The 23,839-nt window shown below is 42.8% G+C and overlaps 1 protein-coding gene across 2 annotated transcripts in view; it reads right to left on the bottom strand.

The window, feature by feature from the left end:
- The window catches only part of APBA1 (amyloid beta precursor protein binding family A member 1), a 99,184-nt gene extending 89,162 nt beyond the window's left edge, over nucleotides 1-10,022 (bottom strand). For both annotated transcript variants that reach the window (XM_082336548.1, XM_082336546.1), the window contains exon 1: nucleotides 9,881-10,022. The gene's annotated coding sequence lies outside the window, so the exon portion shown is untranslated. The remainder of the gene's footprint in view (nucleotides 1-9,880) is intronic.
- Between the last annotated feature and the right edge of the window lie 13,817 nt (nucleotides 10,023-23,839).

The raw sequence follows: 23,839 nt of genomic DNA, 5'->3' as shown, positions 1-23,839 counted from the left end.
GTGCCAGGTGAAGACCAACAAAATCCACCCAAAGACTTCATTGGATTCTTCTCAGAGCCACTAAAGCCGTGAGTTTTATCCAGATTATCAGGTATGCCCACTATTCAGCACCTCACTACATCTAAGAAGCCAACACAAAAAGAATGCCACCAAGGTTTGTACACTACTACGCCGTAATAACTGTGTGCAATATCATGAAAGGCCATGAAGCCACAGGATTCCTGTCATACACTGGAGAGAGGAAAAAGCCTTCAACAGGCAGAGCAAATAAAGTGATGGTAGATGTGCACCTAGTTGGAGGAGGTTAGTCTTTAAGGGGCGTGTATCTGATTTTTTGACACAGTAAGTGTTAATAACTGAGACAGAGAATACTATAAAAATGGAAGAATAACAGCTTTTTTGTGTACTGTCATGAAGTCCTTGCAGTTCATATGATTACTAAACCTTCAGACTGACTTTAGAAGTATCTTAACTAACTGAAAAAATATCTTCCTCTTTCCTCTCATCACAAGAAGCCCTGAATTATTCAACCCCACGCTGTGAATTCCTTCACAGTAATCTCACCCTCTGGTTTCAGGTGTAAGACACCTACAAAAGTACAGTACATATCCCTCAGTGTTTCCAGTGTCCAATGGCCCTAAAGTCACTGTTGTACATATTCTGCCATTTGAAAACACAAGGCTCTTGGACAGGCAGCTGAAAAAGTCTTCCTTTTCCAAATAAATGAAGTGCTGTTTCTTAATAAAAAAGGACCTCTCACCTTACTTCCATTTGTGCTATTCTGTTATCCAGAGTGTATCTAGTGTATGTATATAAACCACCACCACAGTGCCTGTGGATGCCACTGCTTACAAGACCATAAAACACAGATTAACAAGGCAGATCAAAACTGACTTGTGAACTGCTCAGGTTTCAACACAGTTTTATACTAGAAGGAAGAAAAAAAAAAAACAAACCCCAACAAAAATATCTTTGTACCCTACCTAAGAAATCATTATCTTAATGGATAAAGACGCTGAAGAAAAATTATCTTCAATAAAATATGAATTTGCATCCCAGAAATGTGACATATAAAAATTGCCTTTGCTCCATGCACAAAAAGGCACTCATTGCAGTTTTAATTTCTAGAGAACCACCAAAAGGCAACCATTTCTGGAGTAGAGAACTTACTACTTTTTTGAAAATTGACTATACGAATATTAACCATATAAAAGCTAGGATGGTGCTTTTAATATTTTCTTTTCATGTAACTGTATTTCCACACTGCCATTCAGTTCGAAATGCTTCTCTTGGCTACCAGGGGGTAATTTATCCTGAGGGTGGTCTGACAGAGAACCAGACCTTCTCTAGGAAACGTTTTGTTATTCCTGGTCAACGACAGCTAACAGCTGGATACCAGTGACACAGGCACTCTCATAACCAGTGCAGCAGAAGACACCAGGTGATGCTCCATGTCACCTGTGATAACCAACATAATCCAAAGAGTTACTGATACATTACTAAGACTACTTTTTACCTAAAATAAGCAGTGATACTGCAGTTTATAGACATCATAATCAATTTATTCTTCTCTTCTCCTTCCAGCTTACTTACTTCGCTTTCCTTCAGAGAAAAATTTTGTTCAAGAGGCTGGGATGTCTTGGCTCCAAAACCAGAAATAATCAAGTAGTAGCTAACAAGAAATATTAGTTCTTTTTAATAAATTAATTAGATTTGAATCCAGAACATGTTTTGATGTTATTGTATATTGAAGCATTAAATGTGTGTAACTCCTAAAATATAGATGTTTTTTCTTTAGCCTTAATTACCTTTAAATTTGCATTCAAAAGCAGCTTGACCTAAACTGAAATAAAGACATTCGGTCTTTACAGTTTTCTTAGGTAAAGAAATAAAAATACATCTGGGAGTGTGTAAAGTCCCTAACTCAACTTTAACTGCAACTAAAACTGCTGATTCCAAAATCATAGAATCATGGAATCATTAAGGTTGGAAAAGACCCTGAAGATCATCAAGTCCAACCGTTAACCTAGCACTGCCAAGTCCACCACTAAACCATGTCCCTAAGCACCACGTCTACCCTTCTTTTAAATACCTCCAGGGATGGAGACTCAACCACTTCCCTGGGCAGCCTGTTCCAGTGCCTGACTGCCCTTTCAGGGAAGAAGCTTTTCCTAATATCCAAAATAAACTTCCCCGGGCGCAGCTTGAGGCCGTTTCCTCTCGTCCTATCACTCGTTACTAGGGAGAAGAGACCGACCCCCACCTCGCTACAACCTCCTTTCAGGGAGTTGTACAGAGCAATAAGGTCTCCCCTCAGCCTCCTCTTCTCCAAACGAAACAACCCCAGCTCCCTCAGCCTCTCCTCATAAGACTTGTGCTCTAGACCCTTCACCAGCCTCGTTGCCCTTCTTTGGACACGCTCCAGCACCTCGATGTCCTTCTTGTAGTGAGGGGCCCAAAACTGAACACAGTACTCAAGGTGCGGCCTCACCAGTGCCAAGTACAGGGGCACTATCACCTCCCTGGTCCTGCTGGCCACACTATTCCTGATACAAGCCAGGATGCCATTGGCCTTCTTGGCCACCTGAGCACACTGCTGGCTCATGTTCAGGCGGCTGTCAACCAACACCCCCAGGTCTTTTTCCGCCAGGCAGCTCTCCAGCCACTCCTCCCCCAGCCTGTAGCATTGCATGAGGTTGTTGTGAGGCAAGTGCAGGACCCGGCACTGAGCCTCACTGAACCTCATACAGTTGGCCTTGGCCCAACCATCCAGCCTGTCCAGATCTTCCTAGCGCCTTCCTCCCCTCCAGCAGATCGACACTTCCACCCAACTTGGTGTCACCTGCAAACTTACTGAGGGGGCACTCAATCCCCTCATCCAGGGGATTGGTGTGACCCAAAGTATACCACACTCAAAATACAACCCAATAAAACTGCCTGACTTGGACAAACTTTAAACTAGGCTAAGGAACCAGACTAATTATCATAAGGCTGTAGTTAAAAGTCTAAAGCCCGGATGCTGAAGCTAATGCATAGCCAATGTTATGAAGTATGGTGCCTGTCCCCTCGGACCGATGCCCAACTCCTTGCCAAGAAGGCATCGAGCTCAGACGTCTCTCCCACGCTCCTCACAGCCCTAGCACAGTCCTGCATGAAGAAGCTGTCAAGGACTTTGGGATCTTCTCATTGTTATGAAATAAAATTAAGCGTGCCAAAATCTGAATGATGTCATGGCAATCTCATAAGTGGATTACATTAATGATTTATCAGCAGGGGAAGATGATTTGTGAGTGAGAGCAGAACCCTGAGTTCATCCCTGTTTATCACCCCGAGACAAACGATACGATAGCTGTAGATACCAGAAATACACATGAAGTTCGTGGAAACAGTATGTAAAATGTCCACTGAAAATGCAATGGAATTACAAAGCTACAGATCTGTTTTACACTGAGTCTTTTATTTAATACAAGTTTCTGTCAGCTCACCACAGCATTACCTGGGGAAGTTTTCTTCATTAGGTAAAAGGTAACTGCACAGCACATAATTAGTAGGAATGCTGCTTAATAAATATCGTTTTTTAAAAATAGTGCTCTAATTTTTAAACTGTTGCAATATAATTTAACACAAAAAAATGTTTTCTAAACTTCTGGATGTTACTTTTCTGCATTTTGATCATCTTAAAAATCCAATTTAAAAACAAAAAAGAAAAAAATTATGAGGTCACTGGATAAGCTAATACAGCAAATACACCTGTATTACAGCCCTTTCCTGGGTGGAATGACTACGGTAAGATGGACTTAAAAACCAGTACCCATCAGGAGGTACTCGCCATTTCTCTCACACGGTAGACGCTCTTCACCCCAAACCTCCCGTCGCCCCAACGGCAGCAGCAGAGCGAGCAGCTCTCTGCATGGCGGCTCGGCTGGCAGAGGAGGAGGGCAGGGCAGAGGAAGGCTTGCCTCCAGCAGCCGTGCCCCATCCCACCTGGGCGGTAAGCAAAACCTTCTGCACACTCGTGTGCTTGAAACCCACGAGAGGCACGGTGCTTCAGCTTCAGAGCTTCATGCTTTAGTTAAGCCAAGAGCTACAAACATGGCACGTGCAGCCCTCGCCTTAGTCACCCAATTTGAGCAGAGCTTAGATCAGATGGCATTTAGGGATCCTTTCCAACTCAAGTTACTCTGTGATCATAAAAAAGCTGGTGTGAGAAAGCTGTTAAGAAAAGAGAAGAAAAAAACCCTCAGCACCCCACACACATCACACAAAATGTACCAATTTCCTCTTCCAACAGAGGAGGCAGTACCCACCCTCCCAAAATTCACCTGAGAAAGCCAACATATAGGATACTACTGGTTTTGCCTGTTCTTTGGATTTGAAGAGTGTTAGTTAAAGCATTCTGCTTATGTTAGCCTGGGGAAGACCTGGAGCAAGAGCTTTTACCCTCCACTTCCTCCCCCTGCTCTGGCGGGAGCTTTTTTAGATATTACTCTCACTTGTTCTTTTAAAAATGTTTTTCCAATTTAAATTTATTTAGTCTAAAGAAGAGTTATATTTAAGATTTCCAAAGCACCAACATTTCAAACATGATCAAAGTCCCATCAGAATAGACACTGTATAAATACATGGTAACAGTAACATTGTTGGCAAGCATTGCAACTCATGTATCAAAATAAATTTAAAAATAATTAAATATCCACAAATAAAACATAAGCATATGCTAGGGAAAAAAAGTCATATTCATGTATGTTTTAAATCTTCCATTATGTTCTAATTTTTTTTCCTCCTCCTTCTTTTACCCAGCCCCTAAGTTCTTGCTCCCCTGAATGCCCACCCATTTTTGAGCAAAATACGTTTCTTGTAAAAAATATTCTGAATGACCACCAGAAGAGGAACGATCAGAAACCTTTTCTCTTATGTACAAAAATTAAAATAATTGCAGAGAAACAAAATTATTTATCCAGATCAATATAGGGCACCAAACCAGTATCTCCTAGATATCGAACCAGTACCTCTACCTCAACCACACATATACAGAAAGGCAGTTCTTCCCCTGGTATACATCCCCAGCATGGAAAAATAAAGCAACAGTGAATTAATGTAGGGTAGTTGCTCAATCGATCTTGGTAGCAGATGGCCAAGTTTTGTAGACTGCATGGCTCTGCTGTCCTGGTGTTTTCCTGATCTGTGCTCGTCTTTTGGAGTTGAAAGTCTGAATATCGAATTCAGCAGGGATGCTCTTGATGCACAAAAAGGGTGCCACAGAGGTTCAGAAGAGTTTAATTAGTTGAAAAAAGAAATTACCACTAAAAGGATTCAGCCCGAATTCCAAGGATGTGCTGCTCATCTGTCACATTCACCCACAGACTTTTAATCAAGTCTCTCAGTCCCTATTCTCACATTTTCCTCAGATGGGTGACAAGGTGGTCGTCTTCTTATGGAAAGTAATTTTTATTGAAGTGCTCATTAAAAAGAAGCAAGTAATGCTTAATCGCTGGCTTATGAGCAAGATTTGACAGACCAAATAGATAATCCAAGAACATCTTGGACAGCACAGGGGCAGGGTACAAGGCTTAATAAAAGAAAAAAAAAAAAATTAACACTCTGAATTTTTTAAACATTCTGAAATAATTGGCTAAACATCACAGAATGTCTCCTCCTCCTTTCGCTAGGCAATGGGAAAAACAGAGGCTCCCAGTGTGGTCTACCTCATCTAGACTATTTACTGTTTTAAATACTTCTAATTCATTTCTTTCACTCGTTTCCTTGATGATGTACAAAACCCCACTGCTTATCCACAAACAGTTGCTTATACAGGCTTATTGGATTACGGAAACTTCTCTCAGTAAGTATTTGCAATTAGACAGAACACAGCACATGAAACATCTTGTAGGACATGATCCTGCAAGGACAACACAATGGACCAGGTGAGAGGCCGCTTTCCCAGCAGCATCTCCCTATTGGCTCCCTGGAAACAGATTTGCCCTCCCATTCCCACTCTTCCTCCCATGTCAAGATGGACCCTCTCCATCAGAAAGGGTCTAGTGGAAAAATACCATCCCATGGTCCTAGAGTATCCTTAGCTAAGTCCTCTGCCATCCACAGCTGTCATGTACCCATTATGCTGCTCCTGTATTTATTTCTCCAGAATTAGGACAGGTATTATCATCACTATTTGCCCACATATGTGAAAGCAGGAAATAAAGATGTTTCCCTAGGCCCCTTCAGTAAAGCAACAAACATACAGCTTTTCTAGAAGAACACAGTCTCATGCAGTGGAAACAGAAAAATACCATCACACTGCCCTGAGCAGCTGGCTTATCAAATCAATCAATTTTGCTATGAAGCAAAAACAATCAATCTGTTTTTCAGAAACCTTTAACCCCTATACAATATGTATTACACACAATCTATTAGAAATAAATGAGCAGACGGTTGATTGCTAGATCTCTCATTAAGCAGGAATCTTCACTTTCTGTGAAACCAGAAAAACATATTTAAAAATGCATTACTGGAACATCAAGGCTTGACTTAAACCTACAGTAACAGGATCTTGTCCAAAGTTAAGTTTCAATTAATCAAGCTGCACTGCTTATGGACAACATGTATTAAACTATCTGAAGCACCTCTAATTTTTTCTTTTTTCTTTTTTTTTTTTTTTTTTGAGCCTAAGAGAAAAGGTCTGATTCTTCTAATTCATAATCTCATATAAATCCAGAACAGCTATGATCAATAGCAGACAATTCATGTGCCAAGAGGAAAAATGCTGAATCTAGTCTGAAGTATACAGGACATGAGATGCAAGTTAAAAGTTTTAGCTCTCTGTTTGATTTTTCCTTTGTTTTGTCTATTTGATGACTCTGAAGTTTGTTTATTTTTTTTTTTAACATGATGATTAGTTTTGGATACTAACCCTGAAATCACATACATGCAGTAATACCACAGAACCAAAGTAGTGCCTGTTTTCCCAGTCACGATTTACTATTCGTTTTTCCTGATTTTGTTTGCCATAAACACTACCGCACATTGAGACAACCTAAAGCCAAACAACAAAACCACTGCAAATGCCTACCCACATTGGCCTGTTAAAAACACAAAATACGCAGCTGAACAGGAGATTCTATTTCTTTGCACCAGCATGTCTTTCATGTCAGCTCTGGCGCCAGTAGGCACTGCTTATAAAAAGAAAAGGTTAACTATGATTCAAAGATGCACTTAATCCTCATATTGCAGGCTTTTTAAGTTTAAGAACATAAGCATTGTGTACGACTGTAGCTTAAAATGGTATCAAAGGAGTCAGCAGCCAATTCCTGGTCCAATTAAAATCCATCCAAATCTCATACACAAAGAACTCAGGTTTCTGGTTAGTGTTGCTTATTAGACAGATGACAAACTTTAGCCTCAAAATTAGTAGTCCCTGATTTCAAAGCATTATGGAGTCTTTACATCCACATAGAGCAAGCAAGATGTTCAGGCTTACCTCCAAAAATCCACACCCACTTTCCCTGCCCCACAAGAATAAGGGCATGATGGACTACACCAAGATTTTCACCTCTGGCATCCACCATGCCATCACATCCAGCATCACAAAATTTCTTCCAAAGCATTACTTCCTATGGTTTAAACATGTGAAGACAGTTTTAACAAAAAACTGGGAATGCATTTACACTCTTCCCAACGCATAAGGAATTGCAAACTTATCAAAAACAAAAGATTGAGAATTATTAACTCAAGAAATTATGAAAATAATTTTATACTAAGTAACCAAAAAGAGTTACACTAAAAAGCTTTGGCGTCTCTCCCTCCTCTCCAACACACCAAAACTATTTTTCCTGTCTACCTAGATGTACCAAATCACCTTCCCAGCATTCTTACATTTTATAACCAAAGGGCTAAAGATATAATATAATCTGTGAATACCTTTCTTTTAATAGCCTTCCCAAAGGCTGGCCTTACATCTGTTAGAAGACAGAACAGTAGCCAGAAAATTTGCTATTTTAAGTGAGGACAATGCATTAATGTAAGATAAAATTATCGCTTCAAGCTACATCCAGAAACATCCAAGAAAACTTAGACCAATGAATTATACGATTCATACTACACAGCCAACCTTGAACTGCCATTACTTTGTAGAAATCAGTTTGGCCTAAAAATTCATAGATCTCTCAATCTCAGATCACATTTTCCAATGAAGGCAAGCCGTCTTTCACTCAGATTTAAATTTCACTCATTAGACATCCACAACATCCATCCCAAGGTGCATCGGAATGTTAAATTTTCTGCTTTTCCAGAGTTTCCTGTGGTCTTCCATTATTATTTACTGGGCACTGAATTTTTCAGTATAAATACACACAAATGCACAGAATTCAATGGCAACTGTTCTCCTTCACTCCCAAACAGCATTTCTGGGCAGTCTCATCTCCCTCCACCCCACCTCTCCCCCCCGCCATTAGAGCAAAAGGTAAACATGCACCTCGCTTTTGGTTATCTGCATACCACTAAAACGTAGCACCTAGAGAATAAACCCACTCTATGTGACCGTCAGTGTTTGAGAAAATCAGGCATCACGTGCTGGTTTCAGCCAGGAGCTGCAAAGGCAGGTGCAGCTGGTCCAGATTTTAACAGCAATGCAGCAGAACCTGGAGTACTGTGACTGGAATATTTTCCAGGGCAAGTTGGTTGGGACCCCACGGGCCACAGTCACAGAGCAGACGCAAAATTGCAGCCAGCTGGGTGTACTCTTATCAGCTGGCGTAAAACGATGCATGTCAAAGACAAGAAAAATGCTACATGCCCGATCTGCCCTACACCCACATTAGCTCACTCGTAATATATGCAGAGTCAGGCAAACATCTCTGCCTTCTAGTTCCTCAGCAGCCACGAAAACAGCCAGATCTGCAACGCGCTCTCTAAAGCAAGCTGCAATTCCACAGCCCCAAAAAAGCTACAACAGGGGAAAGGAAAAAGATGTTGCAGTTTTCCAGCCTAGGCCCAAGTTCCCGTCTCTCTTAAAAGGCAGATTTATAGATGATGGCAATAAAACAAGTCTTGCTAAATTGCTCCTGTTAACGCTGATCTTTCCAGAAAGCAGATGCAGCACATACGGCTGCGCTGACCGCAGCTGCGATTTAGGCATTCGTGGTATCAAACTGCTTTTCCGGGAAGAGAAGAACAAGATGCCTTCCCTTCCCTTCCCTGAAGCCAGCAGCAGATGTCAGCTCCCGCCCAGCCCAGGGATGGAGGGCAGACCAGGCAACCCGCTGCGCCCCGCGGAGAGGACGGGAAGACCGGGGCCGCGGCGGGCTCCCCTCGGCAAGCCGGGAGGCGGGCAGGGAGGCCGGCAGCACCTCCTGCAGGGGAGGGCTTCGCTCCCCGTCCCGCTGCCACCCTGGCCGCTCCCTCGGCGACTGCAAAATCTCGACATCCCCCCCGTTTCTCCTCTCCCTTTTCACCACAGAGCAGATGCGGAGCGTAGGAAAAAAAAAAAAAAAAAAATTAAAAATCACACCCAGCAAACCAGTGCATTAGGGTACGCGCAGCTCCACGCAGTAGTATTCCACGCATACCCCACCAACGTGAAATAAAATAGCTGAACGGATGAAATAAGCGAAGGCACGTAACTGCCCGCCGAGGCTGGAACCGAGGCGCCCCTGCCCGTGCGGGTGCCGCTCCCCGCCGCCCGGGGCAGGTGCAGAGCCGCCCGCCGCGCGGAGACGCCCGGGCGGCCGCAGAGGGACCGCCGCGGCCCCCCGCCGCCGGCAGCGGCCCGCCCGCCCGCCCGCCCGCACCGCCCGCACCGCCCGCACCGCCCGCGGCCCCGCCGCCGCACAACGGCGGGGGGGCCCGACCCCAACTCCCGCTCCCGGCCGCGGCCCCTCCGCACCTGGTGCGGGTCCGCGCCGCCTCCTCAGCAGGCAGGGCGGCTCCGGCGGGGGCGGCAGCGCAGCGCAGGGCGGAAAGCCCGGCAGCCAGCCGCTCCTCCCGCCGCCACCATCTTCCTCCCGCCGCCGCCGCCGCCGCCAGCACCGCCCGGCCCGGCCCCTCCCGCCGCGCCGCCCCGCCCTCCCCGCGTCAGCGCGCCCGCCCCGCTCCCTCCGTCGCCCGGCGGCCTCCGCCCCGCAGGCGGCGGGCGGGCGGGACGGGGGCCGGGCCCGCAGAGGCGGTGAGGCCTTGAGCTGGCCCGGCGCGCTGCGGGGGGGCAGAGCGCCGCGGCCGGGAGGGAGGGAGAGCGGCGCGGCTCGGCAGGAGCCAGGTGAGCGAGGGAGGCCCCGCAGGGCGCGGAGCTCCCCTTCGCCCCGGCCCGCAGCCTCGGCTCGCCCCGGGAGAGAGGAGCGGGCTCCCACCGCGGAGCTGCGCGGTGGCGGGGCGGGTGCGCGGCGGCGGTGCCTCCCCTTGCAGCTGCCCGCCGGCCTCGGGCCCCCCACGGCCGCGGAGCGGCTGCGAGGGCCGCGGTGCCGCGCAGCCAGCCGAAGGGGGCGAGCAGCCCGTCTGGAGGCTTATTTCCCCGCTGTAGGGTTCTTACCGGTGCCTCGGTGCCCCAAAAGTCGGCTACTTGCTCCCATGTTCACATACATAACCATAGCACTAGTCGTTACGTTGCACCTATAGGCCAGCTTATAATAGCTGTTGTAACCGCTTCCCCAAGCAAGCGTGCTCCCCGTACTTCCCTGCCTCAGTGATGCCACATGTACAAACAAAATCCTAAATTCCTCAGGGTAGTGTCTTGCATTTTATGGTATTTAAATCAATGTGGCTGAACAGTCATAACCAAAATACACTACTGGAAGAAATACACTTTTTCTTTTTTTTTTCCTCCCAGCCAGATTGATATATAATCAGCTTCCCGTTTAAAAAAGGGTAGGAGGCTTTAAGATGCCTAACAACTGATGCGAAATTGTAGTATTTGCAACCTGAATTGGTACGTTTTGATGGTATTGTGAATTTGTCTCTTCAGAGAAGGATAAACATCTGTGAAACGTTCAGGTATACCCCAGTGCGAACTATCATAAGTAATCTGTACATATAAAGGCTTGTAATTAATTACTATGATAACATGGTCTTAGTTTGGAATATAATTCTGTTTTTCCCCTTCCAAAAGCATGCCCGAAAGAGACTCTCTGGTTCTTGGTGATAGGGTAGCACCTATTTCCCTAGTATGGTGCAGTTCAGCCACTCTGTAAGCACAGCTGTACTTTTGTGTGCTAGCCAAAATGCTGCAGTACTCTGCAAATGAAGACCTTGAAAATGAGAGTACGAAAAAAAAAATATTGTTGAAAAAGAAGGAAGAAGTTAAGAAAACATGAGTGACTTTTGTTGCTTAGATAACTGCTAACAAAATCCTTTCCTCTATTTTTAATACATTACAACACTTCATTCTTTTTCCTCCTTTGCTAATACTTTTTATTCATTGACGTTTTTCTCTCCTATCCTGGAGACCTCTTCCAACCCAATACCTTTTGTAGCGAAAATAACAAAACCTGGAGGAGATCTCTATTCCCTTCCACTTTCCTGTGGCCTGGATGTAGGGCCGTGGTGCAGCCCCAGGTTACCACCATTTAGAGTGTATAGAATGTGCACGAGATACTTCCAAAACTATTGATTCTTGGGTAGTTACATTAAGTAAAACACTTGTGATTAAATTGCTTCTTTCTGTCCTCCCTTTCAAAATAATGAAGCAGTTAGGCCTGAATGTGATCTAAATTTGCCCTGCTTTAGAAGAGGGAGATTTGACCAGATGACCTCCAGAGGGCCTTCCCGACTTACCTTATTCTGTTATATTCTTAAAATTTCAAAAGACTAATAATAGCGATCTTCATGACTGCTAAATGATATCCAAGAAAAGTTCCATATGCTAAACGCATTTTTCTTCCAGAGCTGCACTTTACCCCATTTGCTTCACAGCTCATTGTGGCAGGTCTTCTAGTGCACAAATTGTCTGTGAACGTGGAGCGACACTACTGCTAATGCAACAGTGTCGGTATGCTGCATTAGCTTTGACCTTCAGGCTCTTACATGTTTTCAATCTGATCATCATTACTCAGTCGATTTTTTTCTCTTTCAATTTTTGCAATTAAAATGCTGGAAATTGCAGTCCGTTTGTTTTCGAGGTAAAGCTTTCATTTATGCCCCATTATGTAAACCGCCCTTCTAGAACTGGCCAGTTCACATTTAAATATAGTAAATAAAACCTGACTGAAAAACCAGCATCAAAAGCACCAAGACTAATCTGTAAAATCTGTAAAATTAAGTAATGCTGTGGATGAATCTGTACAATCTGATGGACATGAAATGATAACCTTGTGAGGGTGGCAGTTTTCTAAGTCATTGTGGTAATCTGTAACAAATGCAAATCATCCAGCTTCTGGCATGTTCACTCTTGCTATGTAAACAGTGAACCAATTTTTCATTGTATATAGTTTCCCCCACACCCTGTATTTCACTTTAAAGGCAAGGATTTACATCATCCCATGTGTCAATGGCTTTTACGGCTCAGTGCCCACCCCCCCCACCCCCCCACCCCCCCACCCCCCCCCCCCGTGACCAAGACATGCTTACCTTGAGGGAAAATGGGTGTAAAGAGGCCTTTCTTCCCAGAAGTCCTGCAGCAGCTGAGACCAGCCGTGCTGCCTCACATGCAGCTTGCAGTTAGGCTCGCCGCTCAGCGCTGCTGTGAAGGTAGGAAGGCAAACAGAAATTGTCAGATTTTAGAGAGCCCTCGTTCCCCTCGGTTCCTGCGTATGGCCTGCTATGGGCTTCGTGGACAGAGTTGTATGGGGTTTCTAAATCTGCCCCGCAACACCACAGCCCGCCTTTGTTCTTGTAATATGTTAGGGTCATTTGGCACAAGATGCTGAGTGAGTATCGGCAAAGTATCTATCTCATGGGGAAGAGCCTGGCCCAGGCTTCATACGCACATCTCGTTAGCTGGGCCTGGATATTTCAAAGGGGAAGAAGTTATGCTGAAGGTTTCTCTTTTCAGGAAAAAAACCTGCGCTCTGTAGAGTACATTAATTGGATTCAGTATGTCTACATTCCACCTCTGTTTATATACCCATTAGCCTAGATAAAAGCCTTGTCCATGGCAGCTCAGACACTCTTTACTACAGTAGTCTACTAATTTAGTCAGCTTGTATGTATTTTCAGGAATTGGACATTGCAATGATGTTAGGTCTGTGACTTGCTACTTTCAGCCTTGGGCCAAAGGCAAAACAGTTCTCGCAGGCTGAAAAGACCAGTGCAAGCTTGACGTAGTTTTAAGGTCAGATAGCTCAAGATCCATGAGGGACAGAAATGGATGCTTTTTACTGCCTGAAAGCTTGGGATTACAGCTTTCATATGTCAAAAAGCATTAATCTCTGACTCCAGTGGTGTGTGAATTATCTGTTGCTAGAAGAGCATGGGCTGTTTTAGAGGTGCTTGCTGGTACTGAGGTAGGTGGCTTTCAGAAATGGAAATGTTTTCAAATTCTGATACTGGACCAATGAACTGAAAGAAGGCAGTTTTATGAATAAAATCTCCTGGACTCAATCAGCTTATCTTCTTGATTAGCCTGGTCTGAAATAGCTAAGTCAGGAGTATGGAGTCAGACCTATGGTTTTCAAGCCTAGAAGTCACCAGTGTTGTCAAATATTCTGACTGCTCACATAACACACCTGTAAGATTTCACGGTGTGTGTCTGCATCCAGTCTGTAACTCATTATTAGCACAACAAACACTTAGGTTCCACAGGCGTTTTCCTTCATAAAGTGATTTCCTATGTCAGGGAATGATACCTTAACCTATCTTCAGGCACTCCCGCATGCTAGCCAAGTGCACAAGGTGGATGCCTGGCATTCTCCTTATCACTTGAATAGGTGTAGTCTTTAAGGCAGTACCGGAAGATCTCAAAGGCTTTATTCTCTAAATGCTTCTTCTCCCTTTGATTGTTATCTTATGACACACCAGCAAGATAGCCTCTAATTAACTGGCATTCAACAGCCCTTGAAGTCTCCTAGTGCTGTTTCAAGCATTGGTCATTGCTCCCAAAAAGTTCAGTACAGATTTCTACAAATCTTATTTTCTGATGATTCCCATCATCCCTTTGGCCAAGCTTTGGAGCAGGCGTCCCATATATTAGAATAGAAACCTTCACTTCTGTTGGGTTGCAGTTATTGTGGCCTGCCCACCCACAGCCTGTAAAAACAGGTTGTCCCCTTTCTAAGCTTATAAGGATCTCAGGGGACAGGATATCACTATTTATGCTTTGAAGCATTTACTTTGCCTGAGGGGCCATATACTAAATATTTAAATAATTTAAATTATAAAGAATGCAGCCTCATCTATGAAGAGGCCTTAAATAGACAGCTGGCAAGGAGAAAGCTCTTCAGGGTACAATAAAGTAAAACTGCTGTGCCCTCCAGAATAGTAAGCAGTAGACTTAATCATAAAATAAATAAAATCCCAAAGATATAAAGAAAAATTTGAAAGCTTGAGGTATAATTAAAGGCAACAAATAATCAGTCAGGGATAAGCCATATGGATAATGTCATGATATGTGGTAGTATTTGAGGAATTCAGCAACAACACATTGAAACAGGCAATTTTGAAAGTTTGGAAATATGTTAAAGGAGTATAATCTACTTGAAGGTCACTCTCAATTTACTATCCCCTTTTTTACACACTGTAGAGAATGTTGCTTCGCTCTTCCTCTTCTCTAGTGAATCAGTCACATTTTCATACTGCTTTTACATTTTTTTGAGACATAAGCATAGATAAGCAATAAAGCTGATAGTGGCTCTTTATATAGAATTGTTGAATAAACCAAAACTCTATTTTTCTAAAAAGCTGTAACAGTTTAAAGACAAGTTGAGAAAAACTCTTTTGTATTATAGATTGTAATATGCATTCAGACTATAACATGAACACCCTAGGACTTTTAATGACCACAGTGATGGAAAAGAAAATATATTTTCCACGTATAACAGTCAGAAGAAGTATTTGTGTAGTGAATATAAAGCATCTTACTTTATAATCAGATTGAAGAGTTTATCTGTGTAAAATACCTGGCTTCATAATGCTTTGGCTGTTTTCTTTTCTCAGAGCAGCCTTGAACAGAGTGTGATATTTACCAAAGCCAACAAATTCAGAGAGAGTATATCTTGCACTTAGTACACCCAACTGGGATTTTTCATATTTTTCATACAGGTGCACAAGGGAGTCTCTAGCAAAATGTACACATCAGGAACCTCTCAGAAGGAATAAAAAGGTTAAGTTAAATATGCCAGCTGCCCTTGTAGTTTTACCCTGATAGATCTTTAGTAGGTTACAGGAGCCAGCATGTGCAAACAGTGGGAAAGGGAGCACAGGGACCCTGGAGAAGGCTGGCTTGACTTACCTTACTTTACACTCCTGCTCAGCTACGTGGGATACGTGGGATTTTGAGGGGCTGACCTGTTGGCAGCACCCCGATTGCAGCTGTTGGAACCAAGAGTGAAGGTTTGCCATTGTCTCCCTGTGGCTGCATGGTACAAAGGCATTTTTCAGGCGAGAGATAAGAAATAAAGTCTTGCTGAAAATGACTTCTCTTTGCCCTCACCAAAAACTCCTGTGACATGAGTATTTTTCTTCTGAATATCTTTTGTGTTAAGCTTATTAGCAAGGACATTTCAATGTCACTTGTATTTCTTTGACTTCCCATTTTCCAGGTCTTTCTTTTCAGACCTGAATTATTTCCCTCAGCAATCTCCACCAGCACACTCCAAAGTGCACCAAATAGCTCCACTGCTGGTTTTATATGTTAATTTACCTGCTTATGAGATCTACAGAGTGGATGGGACAATTCAACACTACCTTGCTCTTCCCCATCTAAGACCTAGCAGGAGACAGAGACAGGACATCGTCAGTCCACCCAAGTGACCTTCTCTAACAGTGACTCTGCAGAGTCCCAGCTTGCGGTTCACGTTCATCTATACAGGGAAAAAAAGTCAAAAGAGATGCTCTGGACTGTGTGTTTTCTAGCAGTGGGATTTTGCCGATAGCTTCACCTCCATTTCGTCTTTCCGTTACAGCACAGTTTCTGAGCTATTTCAGGGAGAGGGACGTGAGCAAGTTTAAAGCCTAATTCGGAGAAGGCAGCAGTGGCGTGTGGTTTGCAAGGTTGAAAGCGGCGTAGGACTTGGCAGGGTCCGTGCCCGTTCCATCTGTTGGTGAGGTAGGCGAAGCCCCTAGCCAAAGACACTTGCAGGGAGCACGGACAGTAGGAGTGCTTGCTCTACCGAATGGGAAGAACCCCAAACGACTGTATCATTAATCAGGCAACTGGATTTTTTTTGTCGATGGGGACTTTTTATCACTTCAGCAACAAGCCAAATGGTACCCTCACCGGTGGGCTGGTTCCTGGAGTCAGGTACTTCTAGTACTGGATGCGATGCCATAGAAACCAGTCATGGCATCAGCCCAACTGCTTGGCAAAAACAGGCTGGAATTAGGCTCAGCTCCAGTTTTTTAATCCATAGCCTCCTGCCTGCAATTTCAGGTTTTAAATTGATGACTTGGCACTGATATCCTTCATGATAGCTTTGTTTTTGCATTTCAGCAAGTGGGAAGAACCTTAGCTGAGGCACTTCCACTGGTAGCCCCAAGGAGTCCAAGAGAGAGTGAAAGGAGGTAGTCCCAGTGAAGGATCCCTGGAGGCACAAACTCCCTGCTGCTAGTCATCTCCTGGATTCAGCAGATCACTTGCACGTGGGGGCTTTCAGAACGCGCCACAGGTCTTATTTTTTCAAGGTGAAGCTTGTGACAGATATCAGGTGTGATCTTTTACCATTTCTTCTTTGAAGTGCATAAATGTCGCAGTGATAGCTATCCCATGCAAAGCATATATTACATTATTTCACACCTGCTGTTTGAGCACTTTGCAACTGTTTACACCTTAGGCCTCACCACACTGCCTGGCAGGACTGAAGTGCTTCTTTAAACACTGATTGAAAGAGATGTGCCAGCGAAACTGGTTTGGTTTGGTTTTGTTTTGTTTTGAAGTGGCCAGTAATTGTAAGTGATACCTTAAGTGTCAGCCTCATGATAACTTGTGATACCTGGGCCTTGCTGACTGGAGAAACGTAATATAAGTCTGAAGGAGTCCGTGTCTTGTCTGAAGGTCAGTGAATACATAAAAACAAAACCAAAACCCAACCTAGCCTGACTTATTCCAGATGAATGAGGAAATCATCCAGGTGGGGGCCTGCATTCAGACAACAGGAGTAGATATACGAATAAAAAAGTCAACAGTTTTTATTGAAATGTGAAGCAATTGAAATACACAAGAGTAAGCAGACCCAACGCAAGAGAAGCTGCCATAGGAGTCAGGGATATTTGTGGGGTTTAATGATGAGTAGAATTGGATAATAAAGCCTTGTGGAAAATTGAAATAGTCTTCATGTTCTCTGAGAACACAGAAGGAACAGACTAAATGAAACACAATGGTCTGTCTAGACTTGTGTTTATGCTAATACTTGCATTCATTCAAATTATAAGAGCTATTAATGTATCTGAAGTTTGTTATAACACGTTTTTTAAAGTGATGGTGAAGCATAAAGATAAGTCAACTTCTGAATGTTAAGTGTGTTACTCTGTATGCTGAAAATGGAGCATCCTCCTTGCCAAAGTAAATTAGCCCAGGAGGAGGCCTGCTTGTTGCAATCAAGTTCAGATATGTCTGTTATATTCAGTGTAGAAAGATCCTTTTATACACTCCATTTGTAAAAGCTTCACTTAATGGGGGACTATGCATAAATGCTAGTCACCAAATGGTAGATGGCAGCGACAAATGAGATGTGAAGTCCAGTAGATATGAAGGATGATGTATTTCATGCACAGTTCCTTTCCACTGACATTTTTTCCTCTTACAAAGTAAGATTGCTGGGTCAGGTTTAAGGACGACTGACATTTAGAGAGGTGAAAAGAGTGGGCAGTACAAGTGAGTGAAAGGGGTCAGCGGATGGCTAATTGAGAAATGTTCTGGCATTAGCATATGAACCAAGTTAAGGTGAAAGGCAGCCTTATGGCTGTTGCTAAAGAAAGAGGATCTTTGATTACTTTGGTGAGGAAATTTCATCCCTGCTCAAAATATGTACATAGGTACATAAATGTATGTTCACTTATAACCTTTTTTCACAAAGAAGGAAGACAGGAGGAAGAGAAAATGCTAGATCTACATTTTTGTTCCTCTTAAGAGAGTTGCAGGAGACAGACATGCTTCCAAACCAGTATTGACAAATTTGAAGTATTGACAGCACAGTTCCTTTAAAAAAATGTTTGTCTTGCTGTAAAGATGTAGCCAACTGCTATGGTTACATGTACTCTCTTTGTTTTACTTTAGCTTAATTTTAGCTAAAGGTAGTCTGATATTTCTGACCTCTCTTGTGATCTTTTTGTTGTCATGGTTTTACAATATGTCACCGTAAGAATAAATTGAAGTATATTAAAAGAGTGAAGAAGGAAGAAAGCACTTTTTTTTTAGATTAACTTTTATTAAAATAAAGCCTGGTTTTATTGATTTATAGTATTATTGCTTTACATTGATCTACATTAACGCATAGCAAGACTCCACTATTTGTAAACTGTTTGCATTATAACTGTTACGATGTAACTAATGACATGAAAAGGGAAATGGTGTCTGAAATCAGAGCTTCTGGTGTTAAGAGACCTTCCTGAGGAAAGACTGCTGTGAAAACAGTACACGCAGACATTAATTTCACTAGCAGTTTTTGAAGCCAGCTGTGGTAGGTAGGAGTTTAAACAGTTAACCTATTAAAAGTTTTTTTCTAGATGTAATATGTTCACCCAAAAAGTATCAAAACTAAGACTGAATACTGTGGTTCATATGTGGTATATCAGAAAAATGCCATGGATTCTTTCCTGCAGTTACAATGTTGCAGTCTTAGTAAAAATTGTGCCTCTTACTCATTAATCTAAGCACTTTCCATCTACTGTTTTTGTGGAATTTAGAAACTGAAATCACAAAACATATATACATACATACATATATACGTGTATTATTGAAAAACATAGGAATACAAAGATCACTCAAACTGCAATAAAAATTTTCCATGCAGACTGAATTTATGTCCTTTGAGTGCATGACAGATGAGCTGTGGAGGCTAAGAGCCAGGCCAGAGAGCCGTGTCCCAGGCGCCTCCTCCACAGGATTCTTGTGCAACAGTGCATTTTGTTAAATCTATGCACATTTGTATGCCTTGGTTTCTGGGGTAGGAGCTGTGGTGTGCTGAGCAATGCAGAGCACGGCCACTGAAAAGGAATTTTGTGCTGAACGTTAGAAGGGCTATGTAAAATATGATGTATATCGTTAAGTGCTCTACATACAAAGGCCTCGGGTTTTTCAAAGCAGGATCAAAATTAATGGTTATTTTTCTCAGCTTTAGTCTTTAGCTTTACTGTGTTAATAACCTATGTATAAAGCATGGGCAGTATTGCTTTATTTCATAGGAAACTGAGAAAACTACAAAATATGTAATTAAAGCACTAATAGCTAGGTTCATTGTCCTTAAACGAAATATGAAATCCTATATATGAAATATCAATATCAAAATCCCATTCATTCCAATATGAAGTAAACATTGTAGACTCCCTGAGGACAGAGATGCCAGCTATGGCAATGTTGACTATCAAAACGCTAACTATTAAGTGTTGGCACTCTGAAGATCAACACCTATAAGACCAAAGAGCTTTTTTTTCCTTTCTCTCTTTCCATTGCTTTTGGTCATTAATAATCTGCTTTAGTATAACAAGCCCTTTCACAACATGCGACATGACTTAAACTCTTCAGAATGAAAGTCATAGCAGCCGGGTGCTAAAAACAAAAGCACAGATGAAATCCTGTCCTTCTCCTACAGATTGATCAAAACTCAAACAACAACTGCAATAACAAATCACTCCTGTTTTGTGCCACAGCATACTGCTTAGCACATTTAACTACCACGTATCATATTCAAACACAGTTACCATCTTTGCTCAAGTGGGGACATACTCCTTTTTCCTACTATTGAACCTTTGGCACTACAGAAATAAAAGGCAAAAACCATATTCACTGGTCCAGAAAATAACAAAGAGAGAGAAAAAGAAGTATGACAGTATCTCGCAAACTAGTTACCATGCAGGAATGTGTAAGGAAAGCTCAACTTCACTGACATAGACTTCCAGAAACACTCAGCATAAAATAGCTTTATGCTTCACAAAAGGGACAGATCAGGCTTGAGATCTTCTGACAAGCAGGTCCCTTGGCCTGCTCCCTGTAGCAGTAAAGCAGGTTTCTCACAGTGTGCGGTTACGATCCTTTGGTGGCATCCACGTTATTAATGCAAGTACATTCTCTTTCTCACACAAGATTTGGGCTGTTGTAATTGAAGACCTACTGCTGACTGAGAAAACCCGAAATCTTCTAAGACAGAAAGGGAACCAATCTATTTATGTTTCATGTTGTTCCCTTTCCATCTCCCTTCTAGCCCCTAAGAAACTACTTCTCACCTCTGCCACCCACTCTCCTCTCCGATTCCTCAGTTAGAGCAGTAGTTGCAGTTTTCCCTGTAAGACAGTGCAATCACAGATGGAGCAGCTGGAAGCATATTTTAGTTTCTGTATTAATTCAAGTCAAGCACTGCTAAACTGAATAGGCTGTGTTTGCTAGGACTGTAGGAACCAATGTATCTATTCCTTTTCAAGGCTTTTTGAAAGCTTTTACATTTTCAGTCAAATTGAAAAGGCTTCAGAAAGTGAAGAATAAAGCTGTCATGGGATATGATAAACTTCACTGAAGGGAGTTTTTCAACCTCCCTGAAAACAGGCAAACCTGTTTGTGCAAGGGTGCGTAGAAGGAGAGCACCTCTGCTCCCTTAAGGGTATCTGGTCAAGGACCTTTTCAATACCAAAGGGGATAATAAGTGAAGGGGGAAGCCATAAACAAGAACACAGAGAGGCACAAACCCAACAGATGAACTAACAGAGACAAAGGCGAGAAACAGACCTCATCAGTCACACTAACTGATGGGTTATTAAGAAACTGCAGGCAAATGGGGAAGTTGCAACTGATGAGGATGCAAACCCGAGGGCCCAGGATGCCCAAGGGCATCGGTGGGACTGTGCAGGCTGGTGAAGGAATGCGCAGGAGTGGGAATGGGGAGGAACAAACCAGTGGTAGACAGCAAGGGGTACAGAAGGGGCCAATCACCTGCAAAACGGAGCCAGACAGTACATCGTAAAGACAGCAGTTACGCATGGAGAGGAAGGTTCCCACTTCCCTTTTCCTCAGAAAAAGCCGTGTTGCCCTTCAGTAGTGAAGCCACGCCAATGAGGAAAGAAATTAAAGTCAACAGATTATCAGTGACTACTGAATTTTCATGGCTCCACTGATTTATTTGCAGCTCTGATAAATCTTCCTGGCTAAAAACAGTCACCTCCCTAAACAACATGCATACGCAGATCTGCTAACGTGAAGTGACACTATAGAACTGGGATGGCTCATAGTCTTACTTAGCTTCATGCCTGTATGTGTTGAATTAAAGATGTATGCTTTTAGCTTTAGCGTGGATGATGATAATAAACAGCTGGACTGATCTTTCTCTTCCTGCCTTCTGTTTGACTCCACTTGGTAATCACTGATTGCCATGGAAATCGCTAAGTGCACCTTCAGAGATGTCACTTTTTCCAATCAGATGGAGGTGCCAGGCATATTAATACTTCTGTTTAAACGAGCAAGCTTATATGGAGAAAGAGAGCAAGACCTGTGAAACCCCACCAGTTCTGCAGCTAAAAATCTTTGTTACCACTTTATCTTTTGAGCTGTAAGCCACCAGGAATGTTACTTCGGCAAAAGAAATACTGATACCACAGGGCATGGCAGAGTTGAGATAGCATATATGCAAGAGAAATTAAAAACGCTGTCCCACAGTAAAACAGAAAACTTCCCTTGCGAACACCCCACTTCAGATGTCGAAACATGCTTGCCCTCAAAAGGCTGTCTGCTTCCCTCAGACCCTGCTTTCCTAGATTGTCAACACGTCTGCATGCCATAGGTAATGGTAAGACTTGGCCAAACAACAAAACTGCTTGTCATGCCTTTTTTTATGCTGTGCCCCACCAACTTACCCCGCTCTACTGAGATATTTCTTAACATTTCCACTTCCTTTCTTTTTTTCCTTATCATATACTGCAGAAAAGTAGTTCTCAAAGGTGCTTCAACTGTTCAGTTACAGAGGAAGCGGTGAATCCATGGCTTGCTTTTCAAAGGTGTAGCAACCCCAAACAGGCCGCAGGGGAACAGCCAGGTGCTCCGTACCTCTGAGAAGCTAGACAACGCCACCACCCCCTTCTGGCGTCCAGCAAAGGAGTTCTAGAGGTCTTCATGTGCTTATTAGTAGCTGGGGAACATTTAGATTTATTAGAACTGGAAAACGGTGGAAGATTTGAAGGCCTATACCAGACAACACCACTATGAAGTGCAAGTAGAAGAGAATGACCATGCAGATACATCACATTTTTTGTTTCTTTTCATATCTGTTGTTAGCTCATTACTTTGCAAGTGTATCTGATGAACAAGATACCAGGACGACAAGACAATCTGAGAAACATTTAAGTAAACTTGAGAATTATTGGACCTACAATTCCAGTCATGCACTTGTTAAGTCCCAGTCTGATTGTCAGGCTCAGGGAAGGTTTGTAATGATCCCAAGAGCGAAATTAAGACACAAACGAGGTCATATGCTGCCAATCAGATGTTTTATTGGGTAAATATAAAAGAGTAAAGCGATGGGAAAGGCAGGAAATATTAGGAGGAAATTAAGCAGGCATTCAGAGAGATAAGCAAAGGATAGTCACCACCATGGATCCAGCGGCATCCCGTTGGTCCTCAGTCTTCAGCTTTCGGTGGTGGATGGCCACACCCAGGTTTCGTTGTGCCGTCTTTTATCTGGTGCTGGAGAGGGGGTTTGCCCTCTCGATTCCGTTTGGTTACCCAGGGCAACATCACGTACCCAACATGTGCACATCTAATCACACAATATATATTGTTGGTGGGCAAGCGGCCTGACCCAGATATACCAGTTGGTGTCCTATTCTTGGTGGTGCCCGATAAGCCAAAGAATGGCCTGTTGCTTCAGCAAGTTTGCACAGGTTTCCTTGCCAGATGGTGGTACCTGATAAGCCAAAAAGCGGTCTGCCCTCGGGTCTTATCAGACAAAAGAGTGGTCTGCTGTCCGGTCTTATCAGATAAACACACACAAGCAAGCTTTGAGACAATTGTTCTTAACACTTCAGTCTCTTACAGTACTGTAAAATATCTAAAATATACGCTAACTTTATTTGAAGAATCTTTTACATATGGTCTTACATTGAAATATCCTAATGTTGCCATTGCTTAGATTAAAAAAAACTAAGCCCAACCACACATTCTGTTAATAATATATTATTAAATATTAATATAAAAGAATATTGTAATAAATTATTAAATATTTATTTATATTGTATGAACCCCAGAATTATTTGGATAACAGCCTGGAATGAAAGCTCTTTAGAGAGCTATTGATTGCCCCGATGTACAAGGACTGGAAGCAAATTTACTGCAGCATTAACTCAACTCTATGAAAGATATCTTAACATATAAGTCAGTTTTGATAAACAATGAACACTTTTTGATAAATGAAAGCACAAAACTATACATGAAGTAGAATGCCATTTGAGGAGCATAACTGCAGATCTACAACTGTGGATCCAGGTGTTAATGCATATACATTTGCATAATTAGAAAGTTTACAAAAACAGCGAGCATACCTCAAGCATCTTTTCATCCAGTTCA

The sequence above is a fragment of the Platalea leucorodia genome (genome assembly GCF_965183815.1).
Source record: "Platalea leucorodia genome assembly, chromosome: Z".
Classification (NCBI taxonomy): domain Eukaryota; kingdom Metazoa; phylum Chordata; class Aves; order Pelecaniformes; family Threskiornithidae; genus Platalea; species Platalea leucorodia.
This window is presented reverse-complemented; position numbering and strand designations above follow the sequence as displayed.